The sequence below is a fragment of the Herpailurus yagouaroundi genome, unplaced genomic scaffold (genome assembly GCF_014898765.1).
Source record: "Herpailurus yagouaroundi ecotype Mexico unplaced genomic scaffold, PumYag 100, whole genome shotgun sequence".
NCBI classification, from domain to species: Eukaryota; Metazoa; Chordata; class Mammalia; order Carnivora; family Felidae; genus Herpailurus; species Herpailurus yagouaroundi.
Window position 1 is genome coordinate 43,278,807 of NW_024412391.1, and position 23,831 is coordinate 43,302,637.

The 23,831-nt window shown below is 46.3% G+C and overlaps 1 protein-coding gene across 1 annotated transcript in view; it reads left to right on the forward strand.

Annotated features, from left to right (window-relative positions):
• The window catches only part of JAZF1 (JAZF zinc finger 1), a 357,655-nt gene that overhangs the window by 157,127 nt on the left and 176,697 nt on the right, over positions 1-23,831 (forward strand). The window lies entirely within an intron of this gene.

The following is a 23,831-nucleotide window of genomic DNA, read 5'->3' on the forward strand; positions in this document are numbered from 1 at the left end:
ACCCTCAGTTTATTCTCAGTTTTTAAGAGTCTCTTGTGATTTGCCTCCTTCCCTCTCTGTGTCTTTTTTCCCCCCTTCCCCTCCCCCATGGTCTTCTGTTAAGTTTCTCAGGATCCACATAAGAGTGAAAACATATGGTATCTGTCTTTCTCTGTAGGACTTATTTCACGTAGCATCACACTGTCCAGCTGCATCCACGTTGCTACAAAAGGCCAGATTTCATTCTTTCTCACTGCCAAGTAGTATTCCATTGTGCATATAAACCACAATTTCTTTATCCATTCATCAGTTGATGGACATTTAGGCTCTTTCCATAATTTGGCTATTGTTGAGAGTGCTGCTATAAACATTGGGGTACAAGTGCCCCTACGCATCAGCACTCCTGTATCCCTTGGGTAAATTCCTAGCAGTGCTATTGCTGGGTCATAGGGTAGATGTATTTTTAATTTTTTGAGGAACCTCCACACTGTTTTCCAGAGGGGCTGCAGCAGTTTGCATTCCCACCAACAGTGCAAGAGGGTTCCCATTTCTCCACATCCCCTCCAGCATCTATAGTCTCCTGATTTGTTCATTTTGGCCATTCTGACTGGCGTGAGGTGGTATCTGAGTGTGGTTTTGATTTGTATTTCCCTGATGAGGAGCGACGTTGAGCATCTTTTCACGTGCCTGTTGGCCATCTGGATGTCTTCTTTAGAGAAGTGTCTATTCATGTTTTCTGCCCATTTCTTCACTGGATTATTTGTTTTTCGGGTGTGGGGTTTGGTGAGCTCTTTAACTTCCTACTTTTTAAAATAAAATCCAGTGGCAGGACAAGCTCTAGGTAATCTGGAATTCTGTGTGGTTGGACTAAGGCTTTCAGTTATTCAAGAAGTTACTGGACTTATGAGGTGTGCACATGTTTCTTTTTTTGGGAATTTTAGTTGATATTTGCAAGTAATGCTTGGGAACAAGAATTTCAAACAGAGTTTCACAAGAAATAACAATATTATAAAAAGCAGATGTTAAACAGTTTTGTTTAAAAAAGGAGAGATTATCTACATTATTTATAAATGTTTGAAAGACAATAACAAATTCAATAGTACAGTTTTTATCTTTTCCTCTTTTCCTTCCTTTGAGTCCAGTTATGCAAATAAAATTATATGAATCATTTGCTTAACAAGTTCAAATCTGCATAGATTCCTAGTGTTGGAACTATAAATCCCTGAAAAATGAGTGTTTATCTGTGAGTTACGTTAATTAATTCAAGCACATCTTGTTATCTGCTAGGCATTGTGGAGACCGCGTTCTTCCTTACATTGGGTCTGTTGATCTGGTGTTTAAATTTTTTTTTTTTCTCAACGTTTTTATTTATTTTGGGGACAGAGAGAGACAGAGCATGAACGGGGGAGGGGCAGAGAGAGAGGGAGACACAGAATCGGAAACAGGCTCCAGGCTCCGAGCCATCAGCCCAGAGCCCGACGCGGGGCTCGAACTCATGGACCGTGAGATCGTGACCTGGCTGAAGTCGGACGCTTAACCGACTGCGCCACCCAGGCGCCCCTGTTGATCTGGTGTTTAAAAGAACAGCTGCAAAGCTCCTTGGTTGAGCCTGTTTGGGGCCCGCGAAATGAAACATGGACACTGACAATATTAGAATAGGTCCGTGGAAAGAAAATCCACAACACATAAACTCGGGGGTTGGGAATGATTATGGTCTTGAATTATCTATGTGGACGGTCCCACTGCATGGAAAATTCCCATTCTCCCCACTCTGTGAGTGATGCTGACCTCGTGGATCATTGCTAGTTGGATTTTTTTTCCCTCCGTTGCTTAATACGATTTGTAAGCCTTAGCTGAGCTTCGGGACTTTTTCCACTGGAAGAAAAGTCTTTTTGTTCCCCCATTTAAGATTGTAACATTGTGACGTCGGAAGTTAAAATTCCCCAATCTCTCTGTTCCTAATCAAGCACTGTCAACGCGCATGTGACTTGAGGAGACGAGAGGAAGGAAGGGGCAGAAGTTGCGGGGAGGGATATCGTCAGAAGACATTGGTGACAATTTCGCTCTCCACAAATGGAGTGAACCAGCTGGCAAAAAAGTTGCGTGTTGCTGGAGGCGTCCTGGAGATTTGAGGGTTCATTCAGAAGACTTGAATGGAGGTCACCTCTCCGTCCCAACTAACTCTGCACACTTACAACCCTCGGTAGAAGAATTTAGAAAGAGGGCTCGTTTTGACCGAGTGTGGTGACCTGGGCTCGGTTTCTTGATGAAATGAAGGTAAAAGGAATAGACACAGACAAATAAAAAATGGAAAATTCCTTCCCTTTCTTTCAGATGAAGAAACTGAGACTCCGAGAAGGGAAGTGACCTGTCCAAAGCCACACAACCACTTACTGAATTTGGGAATGAGACTCTGATCTCCTTCTCCACTTTTATCTCAGTCTCCCCTTCTTTTCCTGAGTCATTTTCAGAACATTTTGTACGAATCCTAAAACGAGGCCGAGGTCCAAACGTGTTGAAGCCTTTGCAATGCTGCACAGGTCGGTCATTGAAGACCGCTTGAGAGTTCAATTAAAATTGGCTTCCTTCGTCCTGCCCGGAGGACTGAAAAATAAAAGTCACGGATTCCTTCTCACTAAGCGGATCCCTTAGATATTTTCTTGAAATTCCTCAGCTTCTGTATCTTATTGTAGAGTTCACTTGCAAGAAAGCATAATATTTGTTGTATCTGAGACCATCTAGTCTGGCTGCTTTGTCTTACAGTCATAATTGTGTTTTAGACAGAGGGTATGCAAGGTCTGCACGTCCCCCAGTGAACCTCTCAGCAGACTGATTTTCTCTGTATACCCTACTGAGGATTTGCTCAGCCGTGTGCTCTTGTCCCACAGGTCTAGAATCTTCCCAGAGTCACTTGGGCCGCTGACCGGTGCACATAGGCGAGTGGAAAGGAAGCTATTTGTGCCTGTTGGCTCCTGCTGTACCTAGAGAGAGTTTGTTCTGTTATGGGCGTTGCTAGGCTGTTCTCTGTCTTCCATATAGCTCTGTATATTCTTTCCAGACGCTTCTCTGTATTCCTGACTATACTGCCCGTCCGTCTCCAGGAACACAGCCTCACCCCCAACAGGCCACTCCCCAGAGTGCCAGAACAGAGTTAGACATCTCTAGGTGTCTAATAAAGAAGGATGGGAGCCACGGGCCTGCATTGTGAGGCAGTTGTCCTCCCCCTGTTGGGCAGGTTCTAGAATAACTTGTCGACCACATGGAAGCCAGAAGGCCCTCCAGAAATGATCCTGCTGTCTGTAAACTACAGAGCGTTTATCGAGGTGTCTTCTGAGTCCACAGCTGCCTGCAGGGGGTAGGGGTGGGGGGGGGAGGGGAGGGGAGGCATTAATTTACCACTTCTATTTGCATCCTGGTTGTTCCCCCAAAAGGAACCAGGACTATGATACCAGATAGGAGTGAGTAAGAAGGAGAACTTTCTGTTACTGCTATTCTTGAATACTATGAATGTCCCTGTTAACAGCATGACCCACAAGAAGATGTTTCACTTCAGAAGGTTAGATAGGTTTCCGTTTGTTACCATGTCCGTGGCCTGCTCATAAATATTTATCAAGTGGACTCCAATCTGGAGTTCATTCCGGGCTGGGCTGCTCTCCCAGCGGACTTTAGTCCATAATAGAATCGTAATTGTTGGCAGAGAGCAACATGATCACATAACTGGTTTGGGGAAGGTTTGTTTTACTTTTATTACCCCCCCCCCCCAGTTTTTACACACAAATGCACGGAGACAAAGAAACCGTGGAAATTCCCTGAGTGGAGTTGCAGGGGTCCTTAGCGATCATCTCACATACGTGCACTTACAAGGAGGCTGGAGGGATTCAGTGTGACTCTGTGAGCTGCATGGTTAGACGAAAAGATGGTCTGCTTGCTGACTTGTTAGAAATCCACCGCCATCTGGTTAGAGATGCTTGGTGTGGCAACCACACTTAATTTTCCCTTTTTTCTTTATTTTCACGTGTTTACTCTTGCGCATGCCTGTGGTCGGTTCTCAGAGTTTCAGCTGCTGTTACTTTAGAAACTGATACCGAGAATTTCTCGGGACAGCACTTGAATGCTTCGGTGGGGGATGAGACCCAGAAGGAGCCGTAGCATCAGGTTATATATTTTTTGACTTACCTGTTGTCGTTCTGTGTACTCTCTAATGAGCACGCGCTAACAATTTCTAGGCAGCAGGTCATAATTTCTGTCTATACTTTACCTTCCAGTTTAGTCTTCCCGTTCCCTCCTTCCCAAAGAGGAAACAAGAAACAAAATCAACAATTAGGGAGAGGAACTCTAGGCCTTAATGGAGTGACTCATTCGTTTTTTAAGAGTTTAATGTCTCAGGAAATGCTAAGAAAGTTAGTTTTGATGATGCCCTTTTTAAATTTTTTTTTTTCAACGTTTATTTATTTTGGGGACAGAGAGAGACAGAGCACGAACGGGGGAGGGGCAGAGAGAGAGAGAGGGAGACACAGCATCGGAAACAGGCCCCAGGCTCCGAGCCGTCCTCCCAGAGCCCGACGCGGGGCTCGAACTCCCGGACCGCGAGATCGTGACCTGAGCTGAAGTCAGCCGCTTAACCGACTGACTGCGCCACCCAGGCGCCCCGCCCCTTTTTAATCCCTTAAAGTTCTTTTATTTTTTTTTCTAGTTTTTTACTTTACTTGAGAGTAATGCCACCCTGATCTTTTTCAACTGCTTAACAGATAAATTGGGTCGACATGTCTATAATATGGCAATTTGAGGACAGTAATTGTTCAGCCCTCATGTTCTCTGCTTCTTGTCGCAAGTTTCCCTGTCTCACCCGCCGTGATGATATTTCATTAAGACCCAGGCTAGTGAAGAAGAAAAAAAAAAAAAATCATTCTTTCTTCTCAGGAAGCCATCGCATGTTTACCTTTTATTCGGTAACAAATTTCTTTCTGAGTGAGTAGGGGAAGGGTGATTTCTCTTTTGATATTTCATACAGTTCCGTGTTTCCCTTAAGGGGGGGCGATGGTGTCATTTGTGGATTGTTCTAGAAAGATCCTGGCATTTGAATTCAGAAGACCTGGGTCCAACTTGACCACACACCTGGGTGTGTGAGCATTGGCCGATCACTTTCAAGGTTTGGCCCCTGTTCTTTTCCTCTGTGAATGAAGGGAAAGAAGTTTGTCTCTTTTGGTAAATCCTTTTTGGAACGGGGCAGGGTTAGGTATAATGAGAATATCTTCCCTACAAGGATGTCGTGAATATTACATGCTACATTACATAAATCACAAATCGCTGTATATATGTTAGTTACCTTCCTTCAAATTCAGTTTTCAGGGGTAACTGACCACCCTCGAAGACGACCTACTAATATTCACAGTGACAAGCAGTAAGATATACTTATTTGGTCACGAAAGAAACTGAAAGTATTTCTTTGGGCTTCAGAACATTCCTCCCCCTGCTGTTTGTTTTAAAGGCAGTGGGACACCGTGTGTAAAGGTCTTGGCTAAAGAGAGCAAAATCCACCCCCCGAACCCAGAGAACTCATCAGCATTGCTCTGGGAGGTGGACTTGGCTTTAGACGCTTTTCAGTGCAAACAGAATTACAGTTTCTCAGTTCATTGAATCAGTCACTTCACCAAGATCTATATCAACTTTGTCTGCGTGTGTGGTTTGTGTTTTGCCTTGAAGCCGTGGAGCACAAACCAATTTGAAATTTATCTTGTCATGTTTTATTTCAGACAGTCAAGTGAAAGAGAATCCTTTTATAGTGGGAGAGATATTGGTATTCTTATGCGTCAGGACTAGCTGATTTTAAAACGAATTAAAAGTCCCTGTAGAGTGCCATCATTATAAATTTAGAAATCAGGGCTATTTCAAAATCAGGAAGGAAAGAGGTAAATCATTGCAGTATGGCATTGGAAAGAATTCATTCCGTCAAGCCCTCGGGACAGCATTAACCATGTAGCTGGTGTATTCTTGAGTTTGTTGGCTGGGTTGGGGGGGGGGGTGCTGTTCTGTGGTCACGTGACAGTAATTCCCCTGACCTCAGTGTTCCAAGCCCTTGCTGCTCATTAGTAGAACATCCTCCCTTTTTGAGGGCTTCTGCCCCCTGCCAGATAACAGTGCGGGGGTCTGGCAAGGCTTCTGTGTGCAGCCCAGTGTCCCCCAGGCCAAGTTCTGGGTCCCTGGCGTCTCATAAATAATCAGAACCACCGGCTGCCCCTCCTCTGCCCCAGCATCTGCTGCCGTCACCAGCCCTCTTCCCACCGTCCCCTGCCACTTTGCCAGTCTCAAGTTTATATTCCACACCACACAGCAGGCTCCACATCCAGAGTCTTCAACTCTTGGGAAATGTTTTCACTTCTGTGAACTTTTGATCCCATAACAGAAGTGCAGTCAACGTCTGAGCAGTCTCCTGATTTTCACTTCTAGTCACCTTTTTATCAACTAAGTGGCAAGTACTTTCCTATGTTGTGGGGGTAAAGATGGAAAAGGAGAGCTAGAAGCTTATCATCTAGTGTGCTTAAGTGACTGTAACATAACCCACACTTAGGTAGGTCCTGGGCTACGTTCAGCGTGAAAGGTGTTGCAGTGACATCTTTAGAAAATAAAGATGGAGGGGCGTCTGGGTGGCTCAGTCGGTTAATCGTCCGACTTCGGCTCAGGTCATGATCTCACGGTTTGTGGGTTCGAGCCCCACGTCAGGCTCTGTGCTGACCGCTCAGAGCCTGGAGCCTGCTTCGGATTGTGTGTCTCCCCCCCCCCCCCCCGTCTCTGTCTCTCTCTCTGCCCCTCCCCCGTTCATGCTCTCTGTCTCAAAAATAAATAAACATTAAAAATTTTTTTAAAAGGAAAGAAAGATGGATGAGTCGAGGACCAAAAGAAATGCTGAGCCCACACCTGGTCTTAGGATGCTTAGACCGGTGGGGAGCTGACGAGAGGTGCCAGGCATGGCATAGAGACGTAGTAAGAACGTATGTTTGGGTTGCAGATAATCCAAGAATGGGTCCTTGGTGATCACGCCGCCTTCTAACCTGCTCATGACACTAGCCAGGTCATGGAGTCTCGCTATGCTCAGAATTATCCAAACTCCAGTATTTAAAGCTTCAGTCTCCTTGTGTTGGCTCTGAGACCTCGCCTGCAATGCATGAAGCGCAGAGGCAGTTCTGTTGCTTCGAGGGCAGCTTTACCTCATATTCTAAACATATCAGACGGATTCTCGTTAAAGTGCAGGTCGGGTTTCACTTATCACAAACACAAGAGGAAACCCGATCGGTGAATGAGGTAGTGGGCCAGGCTCTCTCAAGCTGTCGTCCACACTAGCAAAGTAAGATGTGCTGTTTACAAACACACCAAAGCAGAGAATGCTTTCAGCAGAGCACAGCCGGGCTTCATTTCTTCTTTCTCTTTCATCGGGTCCCAAACTTATACGATGTATTTATTTTCTGTGGTTCTTACGAAGAATGCCCAATAACCTTCTTTTTAAATTTTTAAAATGGCCCGTCTGTGTATTTAGTTCTCGTCTAGTTCTCTCCAGGAGTACGTGTTTTCTTTCTTCGGTTTCTATCCAAAATGTGGCGACTCTTTATGGATCCTTACAGAGAACTCAGTGCCCGTGTGCAGGTTGAAGAAGAGGGAAAGGAGAAGGTGAGTGAGTGTGTAAGCACACGGAGGGGCCCATGCTGTGAATAGTGTATTTCACAGGTTTTATTTTTACAAATCCAGGATGAACTTTTACATGGGCCGTACCCAGCGCGTACTCGTAGATATGTTGCAGAGATTAGAGAACCAGCCCCCGGTCTTCACTTCCGGGTATGGGAGGTACTCCCGAGTGTTCTTGGAGAAGCGGAGCCTCCCACATGTGGGAAGAGCATTCGCAATCTCCTACTGCAAGTCCCCCCGTGTGACAAAGCCGAGATGCCTGCCTCTCCCCAGAGGATCTTTGTCGGGGAAAAGAAGCCCAGTCTCTAAGTGGAAAAAGTCCTGCCTACACACACATACACGTACAAGTGGCAGACTCTACAGTCAGCGCTTGTGACGACAATGAGGTCTCACGGGGTCACTATTTGCCCTGCTTTCTGCTTCCCATCCTGAGAAGCTGTCGGGGGCTGAGGGGTGCGGTAGTTGGAGGGGGGTGTCTTCCCACAAAATGCCTTCTTATTGTTCTGCCCATCACCCACTCACCATCCATCCTCCCTCTCTCTGTGTTTTTTTTTTAAGTTTATTTATTTATTTTGAGAGAGAGAGAGAGAGAGAGAGACTGTGTGTGTGTGTGTGTGTGTGTGTGTGTGTGTGTGTGTGCGTGCGCGTGCAAATGGGGAAGGGGCAGGGAGAGAGATTGAGAGAGAGAGAGAATCCCAAGTGCTCGATGAAGGTTCATAGCCTCATCATGGGAACAGTTTAGGTCAGACTTGACAATCGTTGTAGTAAATGTTTACGAAATACCATTGGTCAGGACCAAAACAGAAATCAAAACTTTTCCTCTCTTCTCCCCCTACACCAAAAGAGAGGGAGACATTATTTAAAGTTTAAGTTTTAAACCAACACAGAGATCAATGAAAACTATTTTGAAGTCAAGATGGTGACTGACGACCTGTACTTTGCATTGTAAACAGCAGAAAGGTTCGTAGTAACTCATGCCCTTTTTTTTAGCACTGGAAGTCTCCAACTGACAAATAGATAATGTGAAATTTACAAGACCTTCCTCGCTTCCTTCCAAAAAAGAAGGAAAGCCAAAACTGGGACGTATTAACAGCCCTGACTTAGGCAGCGTCGTCTGTAACAAACCCACTCACCTTGGAGTTCTACCTGCACGAGGCATCGTTGCTTTTCTGAGGAAGGCACCGCTCTGTCTTGGGTGGTGTGGTAAAACCCCACAACTGCGAGAGCCAGACTGAAATTTTCCAAGTCTCTCCTTTTGGCAGTGAACCTAGCTGCAGAAACATCTTAGTTGTACGCGACATTTAAACCTGTTTATCTCTCACTCCTGTCCACATTGATTTGTTTGTACTCCATGCCTGCCTTCCACAAGCCTGTAAAATTTCGGCCACACGACGCTCGGGGCTGAGGCTGCCTTCTATATATGTATATTTAAACTGAACACTCCTCTTCAATTCTTTTAAAAACATTCTCTACCCTGTGCCAACCGCTCGGAGGGCTCTTTGCCTTCTTGGTTTGCTGAGATTTAAATCTAGAGATGCAAAACCCACAGCGTCCTCGTCCGTGTTCTCTGCATCTCATGCTTTTGCATCCTGTTGTAAGGCAGTCAGGCTGCGTGATTGTCTTGCTGTCTTGTCTGTTCGATCTTGAAAGTAAAAGTGCTTTCAACGGGAAATAACCTGGGGTCGGCGCTTCCACCAGGGAGGGCTCTGTCCCACCGCCTTTGTGGGACTTTCAAGGAATATGTGCTTTACTTAGAATCAGTCTTCCAGCTCACCCTTGTGATCTGCCCTCCACTTCGAAACGAACACCAGTCGGTGCTTAGGTAAACATACAATTCGCCGCCTTGGCAGCAAACTTGGTTCTGATGACTTCAAGTGAAACTAACAAGTGACATCACTTTGTTTCCTTTTTGCTTTTTTACAATTAGGTTGGAAAATGTTGGGAAAAAATCTGAACACAGGTTGAAAACTAACTATGTCTCAGTTGCCTCACATTTTTAAAAAACGGTCCTCATCTCATACAGTGACTTATTTCCATGGAATTTCATAGATTTCCCCACTGTAGTCTCCCACTCTCTGCCTAGGTGTTCCCATGCTCTGCAGCCCTTTTTATCCACCAGGCGCCTGCTTAGGGTACTGAAAGTCAGCAGCTGCCTTTGTAGTAACTTCCCAGATGAGCCCAGTGTGCTCTGTTGCACGTACGTGATAGGTGATTATTTAAGAGGGGATTTTTAGAGGACTTGTCTTTTCATCTGTTAGCAATTCCTAACAACAAAGAGAAGCGTCGTGAATCAGACACTCAGTCTCGATCGCACTGCCTCATCATCACCCTTTGGCCTTCGTTCTTAGAATATTTCATAAGTTTCTGCCAAAGTTTTCTGAATAAGACATGGCCATGTTATTTAACAGTCCAGCATAAAAATGAATGGTTGGTTTTATAGGAGGTAACATTGACTTGGCGGGACTAACCTCGCAAGCGAGAGAGTCTTACGCTGGGAAAGGGTTTTCTACCCTGGGGCCATCCTCTAAAAGGATTCAGCAAAGTCCCTTGAATTACTCCAACCCCTACAAGTGAAAAAACGCAAGGAGGGTATTTCAGGAACATGGATATTAACAGATGATGTTTGCATGATTTTGCTTTGAGTTAGGTATATTGTTTTAAATACTTTGCAAAATAATTTTTTCTCTTAATATGTAGAAATAAAGGGGCACCTGGGTGGCTCAGTTGGTTAAGCATCTGACTTTGGCTCAGTCATGATCTCACGGTTCTTGAGTTCGAGCCCTGAGTCGGGCTCTGTGCTGACAGCTCGGAGCCTGGAGCCTGCTTCAGATTTTGTGTCTCTCTCTCTCTCTCTCTCTCTCTCTCTGCTCCTCCCCTGCTCATGCTCACGCGCTCTCTCTCAAAAAGAAAATAAACATTAAATTAAAAAAAAATAAATAAAGAAGCTTGGGGCACCTGGGTGGCTCAGTCAGTTAAGCATCTGACTTCGGCTCAGGTCATGATCTCAGAGTTCATGGGTTCGAGCCCCGCGTCAGGCTCTGTGCTGACAGCTCAGAGCCTGGAGCCTGTTTCAGATTCTGTGACTCCGTCTCTGCCCCTCCCCTGCTCACGCTCTGTCTCTGTCTCAAAAATAAATAAACATTAAAAATAAATTAAAAAAAAAAAAAAAAAGAAGCTTGACGGCCGCCTGGCTGGCTCAGTCAAAAGGGCACATTGACTCTTCATCTCAGAGTTGCAAGTTTGAGCCCTGTGTTGGATGTAGAGGTTATTTAATATATAAGCTTAATTTTTTTTTCAATTGAGCAACTCGTGGGTGTCTGTGTACCCAGAAAACTGTCAGAAGTGAAAGCTCTTGTTTTAGATGAAATTTTTCCATTTTATTTTCAAGCAGTACAGTTTTCACTGTTTGTTATCCGTCTCTTCCCAACTGGAATGAAAGGTCCATGATGGCATGGGTTTTTGTCTGTATTTTTAGTTCACTTCTGCTTCCCCATCACCCTGAGCGATGGCTGGCATTTAATAGACACTCTACATGTTTGTTGTATGAATGAGTGCTTGCCTAGCATTATTCACCAACACTTGATGGAGTCGTTGAGGCAAAGGAGCCGTTTCCAATTGAGATGGCAAATCCTGTCATTATTTGTGATAATTACATGCACTGATACTATTACTCTAATATCAAATACTGTATGGACCTTAAGAATACAGCCATAATGTGATTTGTACCACTTTGGAAAGTAGCAATAACACGGTTAAAGTAGATCCCCAGAGGGGCGCCTGGGTGGCGCAGTCGGTTAAGCGTCCGACTTCAGCCAGGTCAGGATCTCGCGGTCCGGGAGTTCGAGCTCTGGGCTGATGGCTCAGAGCCTGGAGCCTGTTTCTGATTCTGTGTCTCCCTCTCTCTGCCCCTCCCCCGTTCATGCTCTGTCTCTCTCTGTCCCAAAAATAAACGTTGAAAAAAAAAATAAAGTAGATCCCCAGATAATACTCGAGTGAACTCTTTGGTCCTCGGATTTTTCAAAATCCTTCCACTTAAACTATAATAGTTCTAAGGAACAATCATTTGAGCCTACCCTAGCCTTTTTTTTTTTTTTTTTCAGAGAAGGCAACAAGCAATAAAATACCCAAAGGTTAGGGAAAAAAAAAGGGATGATGATGATTGGGGTAATTTAGATTTGGCTGAATAATGTTACTTTGCAGAGACACATCTGATACTAGGTTGTTGGTTCGTATCGAACTCGGGCCTGTTTTGATGAAGGTCATTTCCAGGACCTTTGCAGTTCCAGAGACCAGATTTTCCAATAAACCGGAAGATACGGAGGGTAGACAAAATTCCACTGTAATGTCTTTGCGATCATCTGGATTTTATAATGCAATATGCTCAGAAATAGGCTCCCGCCCCCCACTACTCAAAGATTAATTTGCAAGCTCTATTGTGCTTGTGCAATCAAGGGCTGACACCCCTTTCTTTCAGCTTCACACCCCATACTGTAGGGAAAGAAAACGGGCATTGGGACTGAATCCCAGCCTCCCACTACTTACATGGCCATTACCTTGGATGAGTCTTTTGCATTGATGCCCCCTGCTTAAGTCCTTCACCTTAAGAAGAAACGCAGTAAGAAGAAAACGCAGTATCTGCTTTGCAGAGTAGTTACGAGGATTAACTGAGATAACGTAAGTACAGAGCCTGTTGCAGAGTAGGTCCTTGAAGACATCCTTGCTGCCTGCTTCCCCTTTACAGCGTATGGCTTATGTTGCCCTGGATTGAAGTCCTGAGGGAAAAATGTTCTTCCCACCCCCTCCACCTCCACCTCCATTACCAGTTCTCTGTTCTTTTTTCGTTTTTAGATTTATTTGTTTAACCAATCTCTACACCTAACGTAGGGCTCAAACTCACAACCCCGAGATCAAGAGCTGTATGCCCTACCGACCGAGCCAGCCAGGCATCCGGCCATTTTCCTGTTCTTCAGGAGCCCTGGCATGGAGTCAAAGGCAGCGTTTCCTACACTTTTGCATTTCACGGGCCAGTACAATTTTTATCAAAAAAACTTTATCCACATAGTCATGCTAAGTTTCCTTGTGTCAGTAAAAGACTTTAAAAAAATCATACCATCTGCTGTCACAAATCGTTTCACAAAAGATAGGATATTTTTATAACCAAACCAGAGTATGACCTGCAAATAAAGAACGGTCCTTGACGTGTCTTGTCTCTTACTGGAGATCAGAAACAGGACAGGGACGGGCATTTAGGAACCACTTTTTTCTGGCATCCCACACAAAGAAAGAGGATTTTCTTCTTTCCCATGGAAGCAATACTACTCTCTAAGTGCGCCTTTTGTGGAACGGCCACGGAGACTGGCTTGAGGATGGGGTCGGTAGTCCTGTCCATCCATCCAGGGACAGGAGACAGTCCCCACCACACACACACACACACACACACACACACACACACACACACACACACACACACGAGCCCACTCAGCTGTTACTACTTAGGGGCCTGAGTCTGTGCTGAGCCCGGGGCTTGGAGACTTTCACCAGCCCTAAATGCTCATAAATTAAAGAGTCTGTTTTGAAACATGGGTAATGGAAAAAGACACACTGGCAAATATGGGGGAAGGTGTGAAACCCATCTGGGGCAGCAAATCAAATCAGTTTCTAACCTGATGCAGTGGAAAACCGAGGTAAAGGCTGGATAGTAAGTCTTGCGGCTTCAGCCACTCTGTAGACATCTCTTTCTAACCAGTCGGCATTAAGGAGCCACTGGTCCCCATTTCCAATGTCGGTCATTCGGGAAAAAATACTTTATTTGGTTCTGTTCAGTTGAGGGAACATTTGGTAAGTGACTACTAGGTATAGCGTTCTATGTTAAGGGCGGGATACTGGGTCTTTCAAAGCTGGCCCGTCGCCTTGAGAATTATTCTTTCGACAGACGCACAAATGGTAAAGGCCACTTGTGTTTGTTTAGGCTTGGGAAAAAAAAAAGCATTTGCGTGGTGCTGGCCATCATAACACTAATGATATTGACGCTGTGGGTCCGGTTGCCCTACAATGAGATACGTTTTTCAACCTGTATCTCGTGCACGTGTTGGAGGCATTGCAGTCTCTCGAAGGGACCCGGGGCTCCAGCGGAGAAGGAGCCCACAGCGGGGCTCCAAATCAGGACTCTTGTTGGGCCACAAGTGCCACAGACTGTCAGTTTGGTGCCCTGCAGGTGAGAAGGTTTTGTGTCGGTGCCACATTCCCCTTCTATTTTCGTATCCCTCTCTGGGCAAAGATACTCTCTTGGCCCTGGTCTGGGACAGGGTCAGAAAACCAGGCTGCCTCTACAGTCCACCCAACTCTAAGGCTTAGAGCAGGTGGTTGAGGCTAGCTCCGGGCTCCAGAGAAGAATGCTTTTTGTACTGACTTCGTCCTCCCTCGGAGCCCTCTTCCTTAGCCTCCTCTTTAGAAGTATCTTGTTGCTACTGGCAACCGGATGAGATTGTAAGCTTGGGACCAGACCCAACAAAGCTTCCTGACTGGCTGTCATCTAGACCTTAAGCTAGAGGGTAGAAGAAATCCTCATGACCAGGGCGACAGTAAGTTCTGCTTTGTCCTGGCCCGACCCGCTGTACACATTTGGCCTGGCGTGATTATTAATCGTGTCCCCTTTCGCTCTGAGAGGGTGTCCCGGTGGTCTGGACAACAAAGGATCTGATCACTGTACTTGTGAGTCACTGACCTATAACCACCCTGCCTTCCTCGTGGGAAGTGTGGTGCCAAAGCTCGGAAGAGTCACCGTGTGCATTTGGCTACAGTAACCCCCGCCCCACCCTGCCTCTCATGAACCTGTAGCCGCTGTGGAAGGCTGGTCTAGAATTGAGGGTTTCAGCAACTTGGCCGGAAAACTTTCCATTTCACACAAGTCCAACATCTGGTGGTGTGAGGGCCATCCAAGACTAAATATACCACCAAACCAGAAATGATGGTCTAGGAGCTGAGGGTATGGTTTCAAAGTAGAATCCTAAACCCCAGATTGGGCTCTCGACCAATCTGCTCTAACAGACAGTATCCCCCAGCTTGCCAGAGCTAGCGTTATTTTCAAATGACCTGTTTTTCTTTTTGAATCATTAAATGGTACAGTAGAATGAGTCGGAGTGTGGACACGCACTCAGATTAGAGCTTGAATATCCTTTTGGTTTTTGTGTTTTGTTTGTAATGTTTACGGGTTCATTTTTGAGCGAGGGAGAGACGCTCTTACTCACCTCTCTGCTTCAGGAGGGCGGGAACACCGTCCGTCTGGTTCCCTTCACCATTACCTCCGGCATCTAGCCCCCTTCCGGACTTATTAACAGACACCCCAAAATTCTTATGAGTGTTTTCTGAGTGAATGAGTAGTTGAAGGCGGGCTAATCATTAAATTCTCTCCCCAGGGGTTAAGTTAGGTCGATAAAGTGGTTCCAAACTTGAAAGTCATACGTGTAATAGGGTTGTGTCTACCCAACAAATTTTATTCTCGCTAACGTGGTGCACGTGATCTCTTGCATCGAGTATTATTTAGATACCAGGAATCCGGACCTTCGGAATTCACTTCTCATTCTTCAGGTAACTTCTTGATGTCCACTCGAAGCTCCAAGTTTCCCTCATGAATAAAAACCAAATTTAAAAAGTGCTTTGAGGGGTGCCTGGGTGGCGCAGTCGGTTAAGCGTCCGACTTCGGCTCAGGTCATGATCTCACGGTTCGTGGGTTCGAGCCCCGTGTCGGGCTCTGTGCTGACAGCTCAGAACCTGGAGCCTGCTTCAGATTCTGTGTCTCCTTCTCTCTCTGCCCCTCCCCCACTTGCACTCTGTCTCCGTCTCAAAAATAAACATTAAAAAAAAATTTTTTTAAATAAATAAAAAGTACTTTGAAATTATGGCATTTTCAGAAATAGCTTTTGCAGGAGCTCGGTTGTGTCCGTGATAGCCAAGGCGTGGCAATGGGAATGATTTCAGTGAAACTATCATTCTGTATATTGGGAGAAGGAGGAGAAACTAGTAGACTTACTAGCAATGCCAAGTTATCTGTGAAATCGTAGTGCTTCATGGTCGGACTCAGCTCTTCCTTCATGAAACCCTCTCAAGACCATGGTCCTCTTATCTCCCTTTTGAGCCCCTTACAGACATTTTTGTTTCTACTACTCCTTTTTGCATGCATTAGCGTAGACCGTTATTTATTTCTCCTGTGTGTTGTCACATATCCTCAGCTAAAGCACAGGCTTTGGGAGAACATGGGCTTCATCTCACCTGTCTTATGATACCTCTTAGTGTCGAGCTCAGCTTTGTGTACTAAATGGGTACTCGGTAATTTTTTTTTTTTTTATGAAGAGTGAAATATTAAACAAGATCTTTCGGTTATACTACGTGGAAAGATAAAACTGACCCCATATTAATATAGCAGGGGTGCCTGGGTGTCTCAGTCGGTTAAGCGTCCGACTTCAGCTCAGGTCACGATCTCACGGTCCGTGAGTTCGAGCCCCGCGTCGGGCTCTGGGCTGACGGCTCAGAGCCTGGAGCCTGTTTCTGGTTCTGTGTCTCCCTCTCTCTCTGACCCTCCTCTGTTCATGCTCTGTCTCTCTCTGTCTCAAAAATAAATAAACGTTAAAAAAAAAAAATAAAAGAATATAGCAAAGTGCACAAACTTAGCTGTGCTTTGGATAGTTATGGGTAACTTTTATTTTCTGTAATCTTCTACATTTCCCCTTTTTTCTACAATTAAACCATCTTTTTATGATGCACGAAAAGACATGTTATTTTTTTTTTAAGAAGGTACTTTGGGGCCCTTTCTATCATTAGAGCCTTGTTAGGAAAAGATCTGGGGGCTAGATGATCTTATTGTAACATCATTTACCCATGTGTTAGGATGGTTGGGACGAGGTGGTGCTGACTTCATTATTTTGGTGGAAATTTGCAAAGGTTTAGTCTGGAAAAGCAGTTAAGGGCTGGGCCACTGCAGTGTATTTCTGGAGCTGTGCTTTAGAACTGAGAAGTTACATAATGTGGAGAATAGGACGATAACCTAATTTTCTTAACAAATCCCTTACAACATATTTGTGTGGAGATATTGTGCAATCCTCTCTGCCTTGTCCCAGGCATTTCTTCAGCCTGGATTTCATAGGAAGTGACAGCGAGCAGGTGGGGCTCTGATAGTGATCATCCTTCACTGAGACTGTCTCCTGTCTCTTCACTTATTATCTCATTTAATCATCGCAGCAACCAAAGGAGGCAGGCACTGTTCTTTACTCACATTTTACTGATGGGGAACCTGAGACCAGAAGAGCTTGATTCATTTGCCCAAAGTGACCCGTCATAGTGAGGCACCGGCATCCGCTGTGCACAGCCCTCTCTACTGCACGCGTTGTGACACGTGGCCCGTGCCCTCAGGTAGCCAAACTAACCTCTGGGGAGAGAGGGTACAGCCATGAAAAAGCTAGGTGGTGTTGAGTCAGGCAACACCTGGGGAGCACAGAAAAGGCACGAGCTGGTCAGGTGCTTCCGCCCAGTGCTCAGTAACCTCCGCTTCCCCAGCCTAGCCCCGCCCCCCAACTCCTGTCCTTGACCATCATGCGCCCACCGCGCTCGCACACACTCCTGCTTTTGCGGCCAGCTCCCTGCACCTGCCGCTCCCTCCAGCTGCTAACAATGATCATTATCATCTGTGTGTCCTTAGTGTGTGCGGAGCCATCACTTGGCACGTTACTGCGTTCTCTCCTCAGAACTATAGTATGAAAGGAGTTAGTGTCCCTGCTTTTCAGATGCGGAAAATGAGGTTTTGAGAGCTTGAGTAACATGCTCAGATGTGTAGTTAGGAAGTAACGGGCCTAGGAATCGAGTCCTGTTGTTTCTGAATCCCCAGGCCCGTGACTTTAACCACTCTGCTGTAAATGCCTTTATGCCCGTCTTTATTTGCACCAAGCTCTCATCCGAAAACACAGACACTGCACAGAAGCCTTTCCTGGCGTCTCCCACACCAGAACTCTCCCGGCCCATGCTGGCCTTTCTCCACGTCTCCTTTGCTTTTTTGGTACCGGGACCCACATCTGCCTCCCCTTGGGCCGTGTGCTCTCTGAGAACCCCCAAGTGCTTTGAAGGCAGCTAGACACTCAATACAACGTGGGATTCTGCAGGACGGAGGGATCTGGGCATGCATCCGTGACCGGGTTGCTCCTTGGGTATGGTTGCAAAGAGAAATTTAATTGTGAAATTCCGAAGAACCAGGTTATTTTTCTATTTCCTTCCTTCCTCTCTTAGATCTCATTGGGGAAGGGGGAGGGAGGGGGTTGGTATTTGAAAGCTCCAGCTGCCATTTTCATTTCACTTTTATTTTTTTTTTTTAATTTTTTTTCAACGTTTTTTATTTATTTTTGGGACAGAGAGAGACAGAGCATGAACAGGGGAGGGGCAGAGAGAGAGGGAGACACAGAATCGGAAACAGGCTCCAGGCTCCGAGCCATCAGCCCAGAGCCCGACGCGGGGCTCGAACTCACGGACCGCGAGATCGTGACCTGGCTGAAGTCGGACGCTTAACCGACTGCGCCACCCAGGCGCCCCTCATTTCACTTTTAAAACAACCGCTAAGTTTTAGGAACTCTCCTACCCGAAATCTCAGGTGCCAGATAAGAAGAACTGCTCAGCCAAGAGTTGCACGTGCTTGAAAACAGTGACATTTATGAGAAATACCAGCACTGACCCAGTCGGAGCCCAAATGCCAGTGTCTCCAGCATACGTGTTCCTTGATACTTGAGCAGCTACCTTTCCTCACTTCTGTTTCCATGGTGTGAAAACAGCGAGCCTGTGGTTGAAACGACATTTGAAGTTTTTTAAACGCTGCAAAATGGACAGATGGTAGTCATATTAATATGCAGGGCCGTTTTGCTTTGGGGCCACCTAAGTGTCGTGATATTTGCAGCCACAAGATGTCAGTATGGTATCAGTCCTGAGTGTCAGAATTCCTACTGGGCTTCCCTCAGTTTATAAATCATAACAGGAAGACACAGTCAAGGCCCCGGGATTGCCTCACCCCTTTCTTTCTGCTGCAGTATTAGCCCACATACTGCCTTTCCTATTAATTTTCCCTGTGCAATTTTCCATTGGCTCACACCTCATCAGGAGGCTTTTCTTAGCCCTTTCTCTAAATTTAAATACTTTCCTAACTCCTACTTAGGTCACAAATAAGCTCAGGAATCCCCCGCCCGCCCCCCCCCCCCACTCTGGTGTTCTCAGCGCTTGAAAAAATGTGCAGAAGGATGTGGGTGACAGCGTAGTTTTGTCTCTCATCCGAGGGGGGGGGGTTTAAGTAGTTCAGGATGGGGAAAAAAATAGTGTCTCTAGCAATTGTACCGTTGGGGGTGGGTTTCTCTCTTCTCCCCTCCTTCTCTTTCCGCAAAAGCTTAACCTAGAGAGAAAAACGTTAGGAGCTTGTGTAAATGAAACAAGGCAAGCTGGTGCTCAGGGAAGAACACACATGCTGAGGCCCTGGTGTGCTTCTTTAATCCTCGCCGCGAGGTAGGAGGTCTGTTCGCCCCTTTTTTTCTAATGAGGAAAGATGGGCTTCTCTTTCCCGTAGCCCGTTACCTAGTAACTCGTAAACTGGTGGCACCACCTGGATTTGGACCTGGGTCTGGTTGTCCCCAGAGCCCGTGCCCACCGACAGGCTGATAACATCACCCTTGCTCAACGGTGTGTATCCTTTTAAAAAAAAAAAAAAAAATCGAGGAGGAGCCTTACGAATCCCCTGCATGCCCTGGACAGCAACTATGTGAAGTCCCGGCCACACGGAAGATACAATGTTGTGAAGAATCCAAAGACCCCATTAAATCTGTTTTCTGCTCTCAAGAAGCAAATTGGGTCAAGGAAGGAGACAGGAAAGGGCATGTATACACAGGTCGATAGAAAACAATCAGAGGGCAGTGACATTTCCTTGTAATAGTGGGGGGATGGGAAAGCAGAAGGTGAGCTCCAGTGCAGGGCGAGCTCCGGTCCAGGGCGAGCTCCAGCCCTTCCGCGGGCTCTTTATTAGCTCAGCCTTAACTAAATCTGCTAAATGAAAAGAGCGTTGCTAAGGTGGCCTCTACCCTGACGTTCTGTGGTCCTAAAATGGAATAGGAGAAGGGGGACATAATCCAAGCCGGTAGAGGTTGTCACCCATGCATGGCTTTGTAAACCAGACACGGTAAGATTATGCTTAATCCTCTCTTTAGGTGGTCTGGTGCAGGGAGGACAGGTGAGAGCAAGACAGGAGGGCCGGCATGGTATGGCCGGACCCGCTCCAGTTTCCCAGTCCACGGCTTAGATGTGCAGGAGAGCAGATCTGAAGCTTCTGGAAAGATTTGGTAGGGGAAATAGCAGAGCGCTTCTGGAATATAACTTTAGAAGTACTGTGTCAGTGTGAAGAGCTTGGCGAGGATAAACAGAGGAGCCACAAGGATGACTGAACATTTGAAAAATAAGACCTGAGAGGAGAGGTTAGAGAAACAGGGGTTATGTAACCTGGAGCTCCTCAGAGGTGACTTTGGCAGGCTTCTTCGAGAACAGGACTCTCAGTATCTCAGTACAGGGAGCCGTCACTGACCCTGTTTGTCCATATCGAGTGAGGACAGACTCCGGCCAAGCCATGAAAATTTTAGATTTGATCTGCGGAAAAGTCTTCCCTGCGTGGCAGCTGGGAAACATGGATGACATCGTGGAGAGAAGTTCATAGAATTTTCTTTTCTTCCTTTCTTAAAAAAAAAACAAACCAGAATACAGTAGGCCCTTTTTCTAATTATCTGGCTGGAGGATAGGCGTGGCCTGTCACTATAGAGTATTTTGTATCTCCTACTGTGAATGTTTGGCCTGAGGGGGACTTGATTGGCCCAGAGAATATGAGGTTTCATGCAGTACTGAATCGCGGGGCGCCTGGGTGGCTCAGTGGTTAAGCATCTGACTTCGGCTCAGGTCATGATATCACAGTTGGGGAGTCTGAGCCCCGCTTCGGGTAAAACACGAGACCTGGGTGAGCCCTGCTTCTCTCGGCCCCATGTGGGATCGATTCCTGCCCCCCTCTTTCCACCCCTTGCTCACTTGCGCCCTCTCTCTCTCTCAACAAAAAAATACAGAGATAGATATAGATATACTGTTTATAATAATGGTTTCTGGAGAGGATGGCCATATAAGTTTTTCTGATCTGTAAACACTTTGGGCAGTGAAAGGGGATGCTATTAATAAAATGACATTGTCCCCAGCAAACAGTAACACATGGTCACCCTGATTCTGAGGATATCTTGTTAGAGTAATTTTCTTAACATACAAATCTCACGTTGTCTCCTGCTTCTGTGGCTTCCCATGGCACTTACGGTAAAACCCACACTGTGTTCAGTGTGCCACAAGGGCCTGTGTGAGCTGGCTCCCGCCCCTCTCTGGGCCCTGACCCTGCGCTCAGCTCCTTGAGCACACTTAGCACACGCCCACCTCCAGGCCTTTGCCCGTGCTGTGCCCTCCACCGGGAGCCTCACTCTCCCCATCCCTTTGCCTGGCCGGCTCCTTGTCATCCGTCCCCTTTCTCCAGACAACCTTCCCGACCTCTTTGCTGTCGCTCTCCTCACCCCCCAACCTGCTCCCTTCAAAGAAATGGCCACACGTTGACATTCTTCCCTATTGGTTATCTTTGGCTGTCTTCCACCAAAACGTACACACCATGAGGGCAGGAATCACATCTGGCCAATTCACTGGTGACACGTCAGTGCCGCACTCAGGCGCCCAGGCACCCAGGAAGTGGGGGAGGAGTGTGCTCCATCCGTGCGGCCCCCGTGACTCACCACGTGTGACCCCACCGGGACCGATTAATTTCCTGACTCTTCCTTTGCAGCCAGAAGTGGTAAGGTTCGAAACAGGAATCGGCTGCTTTATAGAAGTTCTCTCATTCAGCCGAATTGGCCGCACATTTAGAGTACACAGCCCTGGGCTCACAGACGCCCCAAACAGCCCCTGTCCTTCTCGAACGTGGGGTACCTAGCTGGGGCGGCAACACAGAACCGTCAACCAGCTTAAGTAATGGTATATTTGAAGTGCCAGTTAAGAGATCAGAACTGTCCTTCCAGCCTCCCAACCTCCGTTCTAGGTTTCTTCCTGACGTCGTACACGTAGTTGTGTGTACTCCCTTATTCCCTCATTGGCGTTTTCCCTTCCCAGGATGTGGGCTCCACCCTGAAGGGATTTTCAGGACCCGGCACATAGTAGGTGTTCAATAAATATTTTGTAGCGAAAGAATGAATGGGGTGAAAGAAAGCAGAGAAACCCTGGCTGCATTTAGGACTTTAATGGGCCCTTTCGGGCTAGGTTGGATCTCACTCCACTGTGGGGTAGAGGGAGAACAGCTCAGAGTGGGATAATGGCACAGGTGAGGGGAAAGAGGAGCCAGTAGGTACAAGATGCCGACTTGTGTGGGGTAGAGAACAAACTGGTAAGTTTTCAGTTTTATTTATTGAACTCCCAAATGATGTTCCTTGCCCTCCCCCCCGCCCCATCCTCACTCATTTGGTCTGGGCGAGGCCCAAGGCAGAGGTGTCGGGGGGAAGGCTGGCCGCCACACACACATTCCTTGGTTTTGGCGCTGGAACAGCCGAGCGAAAATAGCCAGCCTCGGGAACATGTGGGCAGCCGGGAACGTCCGCGATTCCAGGGATTAGAAGGCAGTGTACGGGCTCTGCCCAGGCCTCTCGGCCCCCTTTCCCCTGCATTCCCATCCTGGCGGGTTCACCACCTGTTTCTAACTCCTTCGGAGGTTGGAAAACATGAGAACCAGTAGGTTACTTAATTTCTGCAACATCAGGAGTTCTGGCCTGGCATGGAATCATTCCTCAGTTAGAGAGGCCCCTGGGGCAAGGGAAATGGGTTTTACCCCTGACCAGATGCAGTCCGGTGTGAAGCAAAGAAGCTTGGTCTGAAGGCACAGGTGGCCCTCTGCCATCACAGTGCCTTGAAATTCCACCACTCAGTCCACTCCCGTGGGCTCAGGGCTCTCCCCTGCCCTCGCTAAACCGCCACTGCTATTGGAGGAGTAGCATCCTAAGGCAGCCCTCAGCTAATAGTTGAAGGCATCTAGCTGGACATCGGGTCCAAGAGAATGTGAGTATGACAGAATTTGGAAGAAGGGCGGTCGGTGGGAGAGGCCAGGCAGAGACCGTAGCGGGGGCAGCACCCGGGACCAAGTTCACGTCCTCCACGGTTTTCCTCCAGGGATAATCCTGAGGTGTGTGGCGGGTGGTGTCCCCTCCGTGGTGACAGAGCCAGCGGTCTGCAGGGACTCAGTCTGAAAGGATCCGAGGCGGCTGTCGGTGAGAGCGTGTGTTTCAGTCCTGCTTCCCGCACAGCGGTTTGTCTAAACAGCAGTCCTTTTCTGGGGGAGAAGGGAGCGTGTGCACATGTAATTTGTACGGTGGCCAGTTGCAAAATATTTTAAATTATGGAATATTTAAAATATTTAAATTTTTAATATTTATTAAATTTTTTATTTAAATTTATTTAATTTTTATTTATAAATTTATAAATTTATAAAATTATATTATTTATAAATAAATTTATAAATTATATGCTATTTTATATAATATTTATAAAATATATAAAATTCTATAAATGAAATCTATAAATTTATTTAATATTTATTAAATTTTAATATTTAAATTTTAAATTTAAAATATTTAAATTATGAAATATTTAAAATATTTCAAAAATATTTTAAACAAATAGAAAAGAATGCAGACACCCGTGTATCTTGCGAATGTCTCGCTCAGGACAGCAGCCCCTAATTTGTTTAAACAGCAACCTTTTATTTTAGAATAGTTGTGGATTTTTTTTTTTTTTTCAAGATACAGCACACAAGAGCAGGGGAGGGGCAGAGAGAAAGAGAGAATCCAAGCACGTTCCATGCTTAGCTCAGAGCCCAACGCGGGGCTTGATCCCACAACCCTGGGATCGTCACCTGAGCCGAAATCAAGAGTCAGACACTCAACCGACTGAGCCACCCAGGCGCCCCAGAATAGTTTTAGATTTACAGACAAATTACAGACGGTATAGAATTCTATATTCCCACACCCAGTATTCCCATATTACTAGTATCTCACAATGCTGTGTAGTATATTTTGTCACAATGATGAACCAAATTGATAACTAACTGA